Here is a 5,638-nt window from a genome sequence, read left to right on the forward strand (position 1 = left end):
ACAGTGATGTGAAACAGGATGGATAATAATAGAAATAGATCAGCATGATATGTGCAATACCAGATAAGTATTGTATTTGTAAACTAATATAAATGATTATATTTATTGAATGTAATGGAAACTTGTATATGAACTGAGAGAATAAAGTTGACATTAGGTTCACAATTACCACCAAAGTTTCTGACTTTGAGTTAAAAAGCAGAAGCATACCATGCTAATGCAGAGATTTATAAAGCATTAAAATGGGATGTTAATGCCTTGAAATATATAAATAATAAAAAAGTAGAGGGCATTTTAAATGACAGCATTCCAAATTATCTAAATGTAAATTAACCTGATATATGTAGATTACATCTTTTTTTTTTTAATAACACAAATGAGTTTAAAATGAAATGAACACATTGCTCTACAATAGGGAACAATTCTATACAGATAAGCTTTGGGCCTTCAAACATATGTTCAAACATCTGAACAATGGTATGGTTGATTTCACAAACTCTAATTGTGTCCAGACTCACACATTCATCATTTTTAGTAATTCTCAATGTTGGCTCTTTTTAGGTGATTGCACAGTAATCTTTTTGGGTATTCATACATAATGCCTTTTTATCACCTCTACAAAAAGTGAATTGTAAATCAATTGAACATGAAAATGTGTACAGTTCTCAAGTTTCTATCTTATAAAGAAACAGAAAATTATATAAACTCTGTGTGTAAGAAAGAAAACTCACCTTGATCCTTTGCCTTCTGTTCCTTTTGTTTTCATTCTTTGCGTTTCCCAAAACGTTAACTATTTACAGGTTCTTTCCGGCACACAGTTTTGGCACTGCACGTGCTAATTTGAATAAGGGCACTAATTTTAAGTGGCTATTTTGCATTTTATGCCAAGAAAATGTCAGCTGCGCTGCACACAGAAATCCACAACAGACAGGGCTTTTAGATTCCTTCTTAAATCAGGTGTTAGAAATTTGTGCAAAGGCAAAAAAAGCAAACAAAAAAACCCGAAAAAACAAAACAAAAAAACACACAACAGCATCAAAACAAAACAAAAAACCCCATAAAGCTCAAATGATAGAAAACTTCAGCAGTTGTTTTCTGGTGCCATTGAAGTGCATCTAATTATTCCACAGGATATGCTTCCACATATTGTGGAGTATGTATACACTAAATACAAATTAATATTTACATAAGTTAAAGATGTGGTTTAGTAAATATAAAATATCATAGAAAATCATAAACGTGGGAATATCATGAAAAGTTGCAAATAGATATGACAATAAAGACCTTCTAAACATAATTGCCAATCAGTATTGCAGAATGACATATATGTACATACAGCATATTTATGAGATTTACATTCATGTAAAGGAATTCAGAATTTAAATAAAGGGAGAGTATTACCAACAAAGTTAACTGGTAAGACCTTGACTCTGGTGTAAGGTATCATTTTATATGCATGTGATATAGCATGTTCATGGTTATGCCAATAAGATAGAAATAATAAGTAAAATTTCTCAAAACTTTTTAGAAGGTATACATTGTTGATTTCAGACTTCTATTCTACTTCAAAAGACTGCAAGTAATTTCATTTCCTTTCTTCTGGATTCCATTATAGGGTAATCTTCAGTGCTTTATGATACTCTAAGTGAGCTCAAAATTTATTTGAGTTGCTTAAATTTTTTGAGAGTAATATATATTTATGAAAATTAAGGGTTATCTTCAATTTATTCGGGACAAGAAATTCTAGCAAAGGCTCAGTAATATACCAAAAAATATTTTGTCTAGTTTTTTTATTACCATGTTTCATATCCTGTGATAGCCTTAGGGAAGCATCCTAGGAAATATTTGCAAGTTTTACTTCAAGCATATTTGTAAATATCATAGTGTAAATATTTTAGACTTAATCTACAAAAAGGAGAGAAGAGTAAATGTAAGTTTTGTGAGGAGTTCTTCAACAAACCAATGTTAGGACAGCTGCCTAAATATTCAGAGCACAGACTGAAATGAATATAAAATTTGTAAAACTTCAAATTCAGAACCAGTTTGGGTGGCAACAAAGTCAGGGATCGAGTCTTTAATTTGCTATAGAGAGAAGTGCTTTTTATGTTTTTTTCCTTTTTTCCTAAATACCATGATATTATTCTAATATACTTAAATGGCTAAGTGGTTATTTAGGTGTAAAGAAAATAGTTCTCTTAAATTTAACAAAAACAAAATTGATTTCTTTCTATAACTCAGGAGCTAGGCTAGAAGCCTGGGTTAGAAAGATGTAAAAAAAAAGTCACTTTCCTCAGTATTTTAGCATCTGGGAGGGAGACATAAGTAAATATAGTATGAAAACACAAGACAGTGAATACAACAGTAGAGAAAGTCACAGGATACTAGGAAAAAGTAGAGTGGGAAACCAAAAGCAGGTTGCCATGGGAATGGCAACAAGATGGGTTCCCAGAGAAAGTAATAATTAATCCAAGTCTTTAAGGATGAAAAGTAGATAACCAGATTAAGAAGGATATTGCATGGAGGGAAAATTGGAGGGCATGGGGTGTGACACACGAGAGCACATGGAATGTTGGGGAATGATAAACCCCTTAGTATAACTGGATTATAGTTTACATTGTCAGGATGTTGGAGGAAAACAAATCCAGACACGTAAGCAGGTATCAATAAATTATGAAGGGCAATGTTTGTCAGGTAAAGAAATATACTTGGAAGAAAAACCATGCACAGATCTTTGGAAAATAAGTGTGTAGTGGATCCAGATAATGAAACACCTGGGTGTCGATGAGGAAACCTCAGGTAATCATGTGCAACAAGAAATCACATCCTTTCAGTCTGTGAGGGAAAGGAAATCTATCAATTAGAAATAAAAACTTAAGTGAAAATATGACTTCAAGATATTCTCTACAACTCCAAACAGCATCCTTGCTCCCAAAGCCCTTCGTTTTTCAGAAGCTGTTCTGTTTGTGTGTAATGTCAGGGAAAGCACCTAAAAGATGACAATTTTAGAATTCCTAGGCTGGAAAAGATGAGGCTATTCCATCACTGATCTAAGAAGACATAAACAGTGTGCCAGGCGCTGTAAAGCACTGCTGTCAAATCCTGCAGCCTTCCTTTCATGTATTGATCTTAAATGTGCTCCCTTAATAAAATTCCTGATTTTTAATCTCTGATTAGGATTCTGCCTCTCAGGAAACTCATCCTCTAACAATGAGAGTAGCAGAGTAAGAAAACAGCCTGACTAGCAAGCTCTCCTGGCCAGGTGAAAAGGCTCCCCTCCTACCGAAGCAGTTTTATAGGTTCCCCCTCAGTCCAGAGTCCAGAGAAATGGCCAAACAAAAACCAAGAGGTTTCATGTGAGAGGTCAACCTGGGGTCAATAAATTTCAGAGCTGACAGGGGCTCTCAAATTGTATCTACCTCTGCCACTTCAAAGACAGAGAAACTGAAGGTCAAAAGACTCATGATCTCCTTAATACTATACAACTAATGAAGGGCTGGGATGAGACTGAACTCCATATTGTTTCACGCCCAGCCTATGGCCTTTTTTTTTTTTTTTTAGCAAACCTATGCTTCTCAAATAGATGTGTTTCAAGTAATCTGCATCAGCTTGTCAGATTTGGTTGCAGCCGCAGGAGAAACATAAAAAGTCCTGGAGAGTGATTTCACTCACTCTTTATATCATGATCCATATGTTGTAGAATGTAAGGAGAATGCAACTTTAAAATTAAAGAGACTCTCAAAATCTCTTGGGTAGACTTGGATCTCTCTGACACTATAGATAAATCAGTAGCCTGAAAAGAATTGCAAGAAGGTATATCAGTATTCCTAGATATTGCTTTCTTTTCCATCTTGATTAAAATGCTCTCTAGCTTTATATTAATATAATAGCATATGCGAAATTTGCTTACAAAATTCTTTTTATTTTTTATAATAAAAAAAAATTTAATTGGGGAATATTGGGAAGAGTGTGTTTTTCCAGGGCCCATCAGCTCAAACTCATTGTCCTTCACCCTAGTTATAGAGGGCACAGCTCAGCTCCAAGTCCAGTTGCTGTTTTCAATGTTAGCTGCAGGGGGTGCAGCCCACCATCCCCTGCGGGAATTGAACCGGCAATCTTGTTGTTGAGAGCTTGCGCTCTAACTAACTGAGCCAACCGGCCGCCTCTCAAAATTCTTATTAAAGTCTCCAAACTGCAGGCACTGCAGACAAATGGTGACAATTACCTCCCCTTCTAAAGAGAAGTATTAAATATATCTAGGCAGTACATGGTAAGAAAAGTCCAACTGGTCCAACTACCACCACCTCCAAAATCTACCTGAGAGAAAGTCAGAGTTTTATTATATACAGAGAGTCTTCAAAAGGATTTAAAACAGGAGAAAGCACTGTGATGTATCTTTCCCCCACTCCTAGCCAAAAAGTATCACTCGGAAATTGTGGATAGCTGGAAGCAATTTGTAGGACCCCCTCTGTTGCTGTGTGTGTAGAGAGAGTTCTTAGGAGAACCTGACTTGTGTTCCTAGAGTTGGGAAGCAGAGACTGCCTTCTGTTGGGAGGGAATCCAGAAGGAAGTCAGTGGGCTGGAGCAGCTTGCAAAATTAGTGAGGAAAAGGATTCACTTATAGGTTAATGTGCATATCTATTAGTTTACAGGACAGTGATAACTGAGATTTTCTCAGATCCAACTGATGATAAGGAAGAAGGTAGGTAACTAGGCTCAAGTCATCTAGAAATAACCTTCTCCAGGAGATGTCTACTGCATCAGGTGCACAGCCAAAAATGGTAGAAATGTACTTCTCAGATAGCTGCTAAAGGACATTTGCAAGAGATCAGCTGAGAGTGCACAACGCACAGCAGAGAAAAATGTAGGGAATCACCAAGAAACCATTGGTGTACCTACAATGACAGAATGCATTCGCTGCCTACACAGAGTTACAATCAGCACTTGCCAAGGAATAAAACTTTTGATGCGTTTTCTGATTCCTTGCACCCCTGATCTGACCCTGGAGACTCTAGTTATAGGGAGGAGGTGTATCAAGGGGAAGGTTAGGAGGGTGTGGGCAGCTTCAAATTGGGTGTGGGATGAAACTGGATAGATCAGTTAAATTGGGTTAGACCTTTTAATACCTGCAAGTGACTTGTAAGCTTTGAAATATATCCAAGTTGTCTCAAAATAAGGGGAAGAGAAATCTGGTAGAAAATATCTTACGTAAGTTGTTGCCGGGAGAAATTAAATTATTCTTGAGTGTAACCCACCAAGTCAAGTCATTTAATAAGCTAAATCCATTATTATGGCAATATAGATGGCATTGTTTCAATTCTTATACCCTATTTTTTAAGGAAAAAATTTAAATAATGTAGAAATATACAGTGGTTAAAAGAATAATTTTTGGCATAAAACACAGCCTGAGTTGAGTTCTGGCTTTGCCAATCACTGTATGACCTAGGCAGATTACTTTCTCAGTGCATCAGTTTCTTCATCAATAGGATGGAGATATTGATACAGTTTACACATTTTGTGGTATATTCCCAACCAATCATAATTCTTCCTGCTTTCTGATCTTCAGCATTTTTTTTTTTTTTTTTTTTTGCCAGAGTGATTGGGTTAGGGGTGGTCATCTAAGTCACACATCTCTTCCCAA

Source organism: Rhinolophus sinicus, linkage group LG05 (assembly GCF_036562045.2).
Source record: "Rhinolophus sinicus isolate RSC01 linkage group LG05, ASM3656204v1, whole genome shotgun sequence".
NCBI classification, from domain to species: domain Eukaryota; kingdom Metazoa; phylum Chordata; class Mammalia; order Chiroptera; family Rhinolophidae; genus Rhinolophus; species Rhinolophus sinicus.